The sequence below is a fragment of the Octopus bimaculoides genome, chromosome 14 (assembly GCF_046866305.1).
Source record: "Octopus bimaculoides isolate indiv1 chromosome 14, ASM4686630v1, whole genome shotgun sequence".
NCBI lineage: Eukaryota > Metazoa > Mollusca > Cephalopoda > Octopoda > Octopodidae > Octopus > Octopus bimaculoides.
In genome coordinates, this window is record NC_142941.1 from 18,700,797 (window position 1) to 18,712,233 (window position 11,437).

At 35.4% G+C, this 11,437-nt stretch overlaps 1 protein-coding gene across 10 annotated transcripts in view; it reads right to left on the minus strand.

The window, feature by feature from the left end:
• Positions 1-11,437, minus strand: part of LOC106868156 (protein neuralized) — a 521,151-nt gene that overhangs the window by 21,706 nt on the left and 488,008 nt on the right. The window lies entirely within an intron of this gene.

Below are 11,437 nucleotides of genomic sequence, written 5' to 3' on the forward strand. Positions count from 1 at the left end.
ATCTTTGTTTTACATTGAACATTATTTTACAGCTCCAAGCTATTTCTATTGCAGCTTAGCACCAGTTCAGTCCTGACTGAGGAAGACACTTGAGGTCAAAGGTGCTGTATCAGTGACCATCCAATTCTATATACATATATATATATATATATATATATATATATCATCATCATCATCACTTAATGTCTGCTTTCCATACTGGCGTGGGTTGGACTGCATTGTTTAAGGTGTCCTTTTCTTCCTATTTTAAGACGGTAGAATGTGATTTGAAGAAAATTTAACTGCTATTTTTAGCAAGTTGAGTAACCACATAGAAGCTCCTTCGCTAGGTAAATTCATAAGTGGGATAACATGGTGTGGATGACCAAAGAAATAAAATTTAAAATTTACTTTTCTGGTGTAAGGGGAATAACTCAAACATTTGTTTTCTTTTATTGGTCCCATTATTTTTAACAGAAACCCTTTTCAAATTCCACAACAGATAGCAGTAACTATAGCTCTTCCCACCACCCCACTTCTTACACTGTGCTGACATGTTTTGTCAATTATTTTGTCTTGATTCAGTAGACCTATAGTTAAAAGGTGTTCCAGCTGTGTCTATCCCACATATTTTGCAGACAGTGCATCATCACAACTATCATCATCATCATTTAACGTCCATTTTCCATGCTGGGATGGGTTGGACTGTTTGATGGGAACTGGTATGGTCAGGGGCTACACCAGGCTCCATTGTCTGCTCTGGCATGGTTTATATGGCTGGATGTCCTTCTTAACACCAGCCACTCCACAGTATCATCTTTTATCGTTTACTTGTTTCAGTCATTAGACTGTGGCCATGCTAGGGCACCACCTTAAAGAACTTTTTAGCTGAATGAATCAACCCCAATACTTTTTTTTTCAAGCCAAGTACTTATTCTATCAATATCTTTTGTTGAACCACTAAGTTATGGAGATGTAAACATACCAACACCAGTTGTCAAGTGGTGGTGGAAGAAAAAACACAAAGGCACACACACACACACACACACACACACAATGGGCTTCTTTCAGTTTCCATCTATCAAATCCACTGATTATGTTTTGGTCTGCCTGAGGCTATAGTAGAAGGCACTTGCCCAAAGTTCCACACAGTGGAACTGAACCTGGAACCATGTGGTTGGGAAACAGGTTCAGCAATTTGGATGTGTGGAAACCAACAGAATAAAACATATTACTTGAAGAAGGTGAAGGTTGGAAGGCATCCTGCCTTAAGACCCATCTAATATGAAAAAAAAAAAATTAAATTTTATATGTTTGCATCCAGAGATGCATAACCAAAGTCAATCCAAATCCTGTCCTTCACTTTTCATCTCAATTTTCCCCTTTCGTTTCTGTCAGTAACATAGATATGGTGAAGAAAACAAGAAACAATCATGATCTGGGATGGCCATTAATCATAATTAGAAGTCAATAATGAAAATGTTCTAATATACTAGTTTGACTATTGTTGTATGCTTGAAGCATTGTTATACAGAAGTAGAAAAGGTAAAGGAAAATAAAGAAAGCTTCTAACAATGCACCAGCAGTGTGAGAATTGCTGCTGCTGCTGTTAACCCGAATGCTGAGCAGTTTAGAATAAAACAATGGAATCTATGCAATTGGACATTTCTTGGACTGCTTCCTTTTGAGAATAGACCTTTGTACCTGAAATACAACGGTTTTTGTAAAACATCCTGCACTGATAGAAGCTTTCTTTATTTTTCCTTTTCTTTTTCTACATTAGTTTGATTTTGAGTGAAGATCAACACTTTACATAGAAAACACAAGAGTCTGTGATATAAGTAAGAGCAGCAGAGCATTATATTAGAAGAGCAGGTCATCCATCAGTGAGAATCAGAGGCCAAGTTTTCCTCCATATAATCTGAGCCCAAACTGAATATCAGTAAGCATCCAGCTTAGTCTTCAGCTATTGTTCAACAAACTAATGATGGATCTTGTGATGCTTGTTCAACCTGCTAGGAAAAACCAACTTACTCTTTCACAAATCACAGTCAACCACTGAGGTGGGGGGGGGGGAGACTATGGTTAAAACAAAAGTCAGGATGGTTGCGGATAGAATGATCTTGATCTAGGTTCAGTCAATTGAAGCTGACTTAAGTCTAAACAATTATAATTCCTTTACTCTTCCTGTGTGTTTTTAATACAAATCTCTTTGAGCTGTTTCTCTGAGACAAAATATTGGTTTCAAATTTTGGCACAAGGCCAGCAAGTTCGAGGGTGGGGGCAAGTTGATGACATCAACCCCAGTCCCCAACTAGTACTTATTTTATCAACCTCAGCAGAATTTGAATTCAGAATGTAAAGATGGGCAAAATACTAAGCAGGTTGCCTGGCATGTTAATGATTCTAGTATCTCATTGTCTTATCTATGAGATAAAATATTACAGCCAGTTTGTGTACATATAGTAAATATTATACATATCAGTATTTTAATCTAAGGCTGTTTCAAGTGCATATATTAACTTAAATTTTGCTGATGCACATCATGTCTAGTTTCTTTGGATTCTATTGTTTCACTAGGGTATTTCTGGTTACTAATTTATATTGGCTCAACAAGAACGATAATCAAAGACTTATTTCCTTGTAGAGTCTGAATTCAGAACACAGTGATGAAACAAAACTTTTAACACAATTTAACAAAATATTAACAAGTAAGTGTAAAGCTTTCCCATTTCTTAATTTTATTTTTATAAATCTCAAATTGAGCTGTAGCCAAAAACTAAGGCAATTCTGCTTTACCGTCACTAATACCCCCCAAGCTTTATTTAATGATGTAATGCTCAGACTCAAGATTGCCAATGCTGATATCATCATCCTATTTCGAGTTTTAATCATTCAGCTGAGATACACACATCTACAAACTGTATATCCAGAGCCTGAATTGATAAAATATATTAAGCCACTTAAGTACATACATACACGTATTCATATAGACAAATTCAAACAGACAGCTACCTATATACACAAATATAATATGATTCATGGAGATTATCATAATCAGTAACGTTTAGGATTTCAAAAATATTACTATATGAATTTGAAAAAAAAAAACAAAAAAAGATCTAAAAAAAATTTTTTAAATAAACATTTGATGATAATGCTCAATGATGTCATTACTAGAGTGCTACCAGTTACAAGACAAGTAATTTTGGAAGCACACTTTAGCCACCATGGGTAAACAGTGACTATTAAAATATGATATATATATATATATATATATATATATACACATACATATAAACATACATGCGTACGCACACAAAAACATACATACATATGCATCTATCTATGTACCTACCTATCTATCTATCTATTTATCTATATATCTATCTACCTACCTACCTACCTACCCATCTATCTACCTATATCTATCTATCTCTCTCTCTCACTATATATATATATATATATATATATATATATATATCTTCTACTTAAACTGTATATTTATATCTCCATGTGTATGTAATGGACAGATAATTGACTGTATGAGTATGTATATTTGTGAGAGAGAGAGAGAGAGAGAGAGAGAGAGAGAGAAAGAGATAGAGTATGTGTGTGTGTTTGTGTGTGTATGTGTGTGAAAAAGAGAGATAGAGATAGAGAGAGGATGTGTAAACATGTACCATGTATTTAGCATCTATCAACTACGTAGCCTTTATCCTTTTCCCCACCCTGGAACCACCACTTATCAATTTCAGCTTTCCTCTAACCACTCAAAACTTATGTTAACTCTCTCTATATCTTCCTTTTTCCCCCTCTCTCCCCCTTTTGCTCTATGTGATGTAAAGCACGACGGGAGAAACCAGCCAACTACTCAACAAACATTTCTATCGGCTATTATTATATTATTATCAACATCGTCATCATCTTCATTATATAACTTATAGTACATAAGAAATTTTTAAAATGCCTCAAACATATACAGAGTTTCCTAGTAGCAATATGCCATTTCAGCATTTAAATGTGTTTTATATTAAAATCTGATACACAGAAGAATATCTAATTCAGCGCATACTAATAAAAAAAATAACTTATAAATCATTGACCGAATGATTGCAACAAGAGTATGTAGCTTCAAAAGTAAAAAAAAAAAGATAAAAGAAAAACATCTGCTCCACTAACTTCTAAATTCTCAGAACTATCTACTTTTGTATATTTTTGTGCCAAGTAAGAAATAAAAACATTGTACTATTATACTGTATAACATGATTTTTGTCCTTGGAAAAGCAACTGTTATTTCCTATTTGCTTACCCCTAGAATGTATGAAAAATGGCTAATATTTCCTTCAAACTTTGCTTTTGTTACATTTATTCAAACCCCAAAGAATCCCTTTCAACACATAGCTATGAGACTCCCCCACTACTCTTGCTCATGATCAGAGATGCACATATTGTCAGTCACTAAAAGACATGCTCAAGTGGTTATGGTTAAGCAACTGACAAGCAAATCTGTAGTATTGAGCAGAATATTTGCTATAACAATATTTCTGATTCAGCAACTCAATACTGAATCTCTGGAATGTAATGGAAAATAGGTCAGTTTCAAAACATTGATGTCCAGGACACAAAAGCAAAGTTTGAAGGGAATAGTAGTCGTTTCCTTTGATTTTAAGATAGAAGCAAATAGGAAATAACATTTACTGACTAAAGACAAAATAAATAAATAAATAAATAGAAATTTGTTACACAGTGTTATATATATGAATATACTTGATATGTGCTAGATTTCATGACTAAGTTCAAATTCAGTATTATACCCACAAACACAAAGCACATTGCCTCTAGTTTTTGTAGTTGAATAACTGCTTCAAGTTTTGGCAAAAGGCCAGTAAATTTTAGGAGACGAGGGTAAATCAATTACATCAACTCCAATGCTCAACTGGTACTTATTTTATTGACCCTGAAGGGATGAAAGGTAAACTTGACCTTGGTGACATTTGAACTTGGAATACAAAGAACCCAAAGAAATGCTGCTAAGTATTTTGTCCAGCATGGTAACAATTCTGCCAGGGCATGATCTTAGTTGAGTGATAAAATTAGATGCCTCTTGTCATTTACTGTCAACTGTTCAAAACCTTCTCCACCTTCTTCATTGTCCCACTGACGCCGCTGCCGCCACCACCACCACCACCACCACCACATGGTTTGGAAGCAAGTTTCTTAACCACACAATCATGTTTGTGCCTTAGTCTAATTTTTATTTGTCTTACTTTTCTTTATTTTTTCTTGCTAAGAAATTTCACGAAATTGATTTAGGGGTCAAATTTTGGAAAAAAAGAAAACTTTTTTAAATTGCCTAAGCAGTCTATATGAAATATTCAAATCTGGAGAAATAATTTTAATATTAGTTTATATGAAGATGGCAAGCTGTCAGAATCACTAACATGCCAGGCAAAATGCTTGGTATTTCGCCCATCTTTACATTCTGAGTTCAAATTCTGTCAAAGTTGACTTTGCTTTCATCCTTTTGGAATTGAAAAAAATAAGTACCACTTGAACATTGAGGCTGATGTCATCGATTTACCATCTCCCTCAAAATTGCTGGCCTTGTGCCAAAATTTGAAATCAATATTAGTATATATGATGTTATGTGGATGATAATTCCCACCACTAGTGCTGTAATGTGCCTTCTTTGATGTTGTAATGAGTTGGACCCAACTATAGTATGCAGTTATAAGCATTCTGCAACAATCATCTCCCCTATGAGAATTAAATTTCTAATTTGATATGAACTCTACCTTGGTATCTAGCGTTACCTGTCTACAACAACTTTTTATTTTTGTATCCAAGATGTATAATCTATCAACTGACTAATACTTATTTTATCAGTCTTGGAGAGATCATAGTCTAGGTCAATCTTGGCAGGATCTGAACAGAGTGCAAGGCCTTTTGCCTAAAGCTCTTCCAATTCCCATATTCAATTAAATAACAATTGTTTCAAATTTTGGCACAAGGTTAGCAATTTTAATGGAAAGGATTAATTGATTACATTGACCTCAGTAATTAATAAGTACTTCATTTTATTGAGACTGGACAGATGAAATGCAAAATTGACTTAGGTCAGATTTGAACACAGAATGTAAAAAGCCTGAAGAAATATTGCAAGGCGTTTTATATGATGCTGCAATGATTCTACCAATCCACTGCTAGGTGTGTGTGTGTTTCTTATGTGCATATCCCTCTCTTCCCACCATTACACTGCTTGACAATTGGCGCTGATTTGATTACGTACTTTAACTTAGCAGTTCAGTGAAAGAAACTGACAGAATATAATATAAATCTCCATCATATCTGCCATGCTCACATAGCAACAATGTAATCTATCCAAACTTCAAAAATGAGTTCCTGTAGTGTTTTCTTTATCTTTAAACACTATAGGCAAGGTGTAAGAAATGACAAATCATAATAACAGATAAACTAACAAAACACACCTACAGGATTTATGGGTAGGGTACAATAGCAGACTACACCCTGTTTAGTAAGAGACAACACAACAGAACTGCATAAATAATATGGCTAAAAATACTACACAAAACACATTATGAATAGCATGTGTGTGTGTGTGTGTGCGTGTGCGCATATTGGTAATAGATATATGGGAGAAAATATTCCAGAAGAGGCAACTAGAGCCAGCTGAGTGTTTGGCAAGTGGTAAAGAAATCTAGATCCTTGAGTTTGAATACAGGCAAAGGCTGAATCCATATGGAATGGCATGAGTTCCATACTGGTAATATTCTATGGAAAGTACTATGGAATCTAAGAGGGAAATGAGGTGGGGAGATATGTAAAGAAAGCAATAAAAGGAAAATAAAATTAAAAAAAGTCAAATAATAGCTTTTACTGTTTCTTTGATTTAAAAAAAAAATTAAGCATGAAATCAGCAATTTTTTTTTTCAAATAAAAAGTGAATTAATTGTTTAGAGTAAACATATTTGCCACATGTTTGTATATTTTGTAACAATATGGGAGGGGTGGAAAAAAAGCAAAAAAAAACCAATATGGTCCTTTCACTACAAGGTCCAGTCCTTGTGGTGTGGTGTCTTGTGTATCTTAATGACCCTGAGAATTATGCCAGTGGAGCACAAGCTCCTGGTGGGGGTCTCACATACTGGACAGGTCAAAGGCTAGAGGAAAGACTAATATGGACCACTTCTTCCCAGAAGTAACAATGGCTCTGCATAGCGCCGACACCCTTACCAGGGGAAAAGCCAAGGTACTGAAGCATTAATGACAATTCAAAACAAACAATATCAGGGAAACAAAGGCCTTTCTGCAGGGAAATGTACAAGGAATATGGAGGCAGACCTAAAAAAAGTAGGGATCCAACTGGATAGAAGCGAAGACAACTCAAGAGTTGAGAACAGTGCAGAAAAGTTGTCAATGGCCTATGAACAGTAAGGTGTGAAGGGCTTAAGTAAGTACAATGATGGTCTTTGGAAATATGCATTTTTTTTACTTTCAATAAAATAGTCTTGATTAAAAATGCATCCTGTAGCTCTCTCTCTCTCTCTCTTCTCTCTCTGTCTCTCTCTCTTTCTCTCTCTCTCTCTCTCTCACACACACTGTTCAGGAAGCTCTTGCTATGTTTCTTTAGGCATATAGAACAAATATATGTGTGTGTGTGTATATTTATATATATATGTATATATATATATTTATATTTATATTCCCAATTGCAATTAGCAATTTCTTGGAAAAAATCCCAAAACAAACCAAATGTGTGTTTGTGAACATGTATTATATACACACACACACACGTATATATATATATATATATATATATATATATATATATATATATATATATATATATAGAGAGAGAGAGAGAGAGAGAGAGAGAGAGAGAGAGGGGGGAGAGAAAGCGGTGGGCAGAATGGTAAGATATATTTCTGCATGTTGTAGGATTAGAATGCAAGTATTTTGGGAATGCAACTTGCCTTGTTGGATGAGAAGACAACATTTTCACACACACACACACCTACACTAGACCAACTTTCTCACTTTCAATCCAGTCACAACTGTGCCTCTATGTCTCACACACACACATGCACAATTAGCCAAAAAGTTACTCAACACTGGTGTGATTATCTATTAGAATTTTATAACAAAAAGACTTAACACAGCAGAAATATTAGCTGAGTTGATTTCTAGAGACTTTTTGCCATTTGAATTTATATTTTACACTGCTTTACTGAGATGTATATTAACGGTAAATATGTTTTATAAACTGTGTGGTACCTTGGGCAAATTGTCTTCTACTATAGCCTCAGGCTGACCAAGGCCTTGTGAGTGAATTTGGTAGATGGAAACTAAAAGAAGCTTGTTGTGTATGTGTGTGTCCTTGTGCCTGTGTTTGTCCACCACCACTGCTTGACAACCAGTGATGGTGTATTATGTTCCTGTAAGTTAGTGGTTCAGCAAAAGAGACTGACAATAAGTACCAGGCTTTTAAATCCACCGGGGTGGATTCATCTGACCAAATTTCATTTTTCATTTTAGCTTGGTATTTATCCTATTGGGCTCTTTTTTTTGCCAAATCACTAAGTTACAGGGATGTAAACACACCAACACCAGTCGTCAAGTAGTGGTGGAGGACAAACACAGACACACACATATATGTATCTATGACAGGCTTTCAGTTTCCGTCAACCAAATCCACACACAAGCTTTTGGTCTGCCCATGGCTATAGTAGAAGACACTTGCTCAAGGTTTCACGCAGTGGAACTGAACCTGGTGCCATGCGGTTGTGAAGTAAGCTTCTTACCACACAACCATGCCTCTGCTTGTACACACACACACACACACACACACACACACACACACACACACACATCACATAAAGCTAATGATGTATTTTGCAGAGTGACATGGATTGGATAAGGTTGAAAATAACTTGGGTTAGATAGAATGACCTAACTTGTCAGAGAGCAGAAATGACAATCTGTCCGGTGCCAACATTCCTGAATGTGGTTTTATACAATAAATTTTTCAGCTTTTCAGGAATTACATTTTTGTCATTTCATTTCATTATAAATAAAAATAAAACAAAATGGAGATAGAATTTATGTTGCTTCTCCATCCCACTACATTATGTGTTGAAAATAATTTCCAGATGTTATCGACTTCTACGTGGTCGTCCAGCTTGCGAGAAACAGCAAGTAAAATCTCTACCAAATCTCAGACCACTGTTTTTAGATAAAAGGGAAAAAGGAAAGATACAGTGGATAACGAGATCCTAGATACATTGCTTCTGAAAAATTAAATGAGATGGTCATGGTTGGAATGCTTTTTGATCATAAATCTATTTGATCTGGACTGACCCAGGGTAAACAATAAACACAAATTTAGGAATTGCTTTAGTTTCTTAACTTTTTGTTAGTAACATTCTCTTACTGCACCTCCCCCCGTCTAATCCTTAAAAAGGCTTTGTATTGTAATAAAGGGTGATTGATTGAGATTGAGGGAGTTGATAATATGGAGGCAGGGAGTTGATCAAATACAGAAACAGCAGGAGAAGCAGAGATTTAAAATAACTTAATTCAGGAGTAAATGTGTGTATGCATGTTTATTCATTTACTTGCTTCAGTGATTAGACTGTGGCTATGCTGGAGCACCACCTTGAAAAGTTTTTAGTTGAAGGAATCGACCCCAGTACTTACATTTTGTTAAAGCTCAGTACTTAGTCTGTCGGTCTCTTTTGCCAAACTGCTAAGTTATGGGGAAATGCAAACACACCAACACTGATTGCCAATCAGTGGTGGGAGAGAAAGATTCACACACATACATGATAGGCTTCTTTCAGTTTCTGTCTACCAAATCCACTCACAAAGTTTTGGTCAACCCAAAGCTATAGTAGAAGACACTTGGCGCCATGCAATGTGTGTGTGTTTATGTGTCCCACCACTTGTGTTGGTGTGTTTACATCCCCATAACTTAGTAGTTCAGTAAAAGAGACCAATAGAGTAAGTACCAGTCTGAAAAACTAAGTACTGGGTTTGATTCATTCAACTAAAATTCTTCAAGGGAGTGCCCCAGTATGGCCACAATCAAATGATTGAAAGTCTAAATGTTATTTTACTTTTTTTAAATTGAAAGGAAATGCCACAAAATATAAAAATAAAACTATTTCATTTCAATTTGTTATATTCAAATATATTTTATTTAATGTAATCAATTGTTGAATGTTGGTATGTGTTCCTAATCAACAACTCTCATCAATCAACATCGTTTTTACACACACACACACACACACACACACACACAGATATACACACACAGATATACACAGAATGAAAGGAAATGTAGGTTGTGATGTTTATGTCTGTTTCAAGGGCACTGGTGATGATGCAAGTGAAATAAAATACCTACAACCAGGAATTACTATTAAGTAACAACAAACTGAAAGCAGCCAGCAGCTTACTTCTATCAGTTGGTATTTGTCATAAAGGTATGGCATAATACTGTAGGTGATTATACTTTTATACGCAATACTATAATCATTTTATACACATTAGCACGAACAAATTGAAGTCTATCATTTTGTACTTTGTCGAAGAGTCTGAGAGAGAGAGAGAGAGAGAGGAAAAGAGAGAGAGAGAGAGAGAGAGAGACAAAGGAGGAAAGAGAGAAGGGGGAAGAGAGAGAAAGAAGAAATAGAGAGAAAGGAGGAAGAGAGAGAAAGGAGGAAAAGAATTAGGGGAGAGAGTGTGTGTTTGTGTATATGTGTGTGTAATTAGAAAAGTAAGACAGTTGAGGAAAAGTTAGAATGAATAATGTGTATGTGTGTGTGTATGTATGTATGTATGTATGTATGTATGTGTTTATCATTAGTGTTATCTGTAAGGTGGCAAGCTGGTAGAACTGTTAGCACACCTGGCAAAATGCTGAGCAGCAGTTCATCCATCTTAACATTCTGTGTTCAAATTCTGCCAAGGTTGACTTTGCCTTTTATCCTTTCGGGTCAAGTACCAGTCAAGTACTGGGGTTGGATGTCACTGATTATCCCCCTCCCCACAAATTCTAGGCCTTGTTCCTGTAGTAGAAAGGATTATTAGTGTTGTCAGAAGGATTGTAGTAACATAAGAAATGGAGATGTCTTACAGTATTTAGATTTGGATCTTTGTTTTGAGTTCAAATCCTACCAAAGTCAACATTACCTTTCATCCTTCCGGTGCCAATAAAATAAAATACCAGTTGAGTACTGGGTAGATCTATCAACTAACCCTCTCCTTTCATATTTCTTGTCAATGCCATTATGTTAGAAACCATTATTGTTTGCACAGGGGTTGGTCTTTTCCAGTTCTTGTATAATAAAAAAAATATTGAAGGATTAACTAGAGCTAGGGACTCAGAGTTAATCATCATCATTAGCTTTTTCTCTTTTAATCACCGTCATCA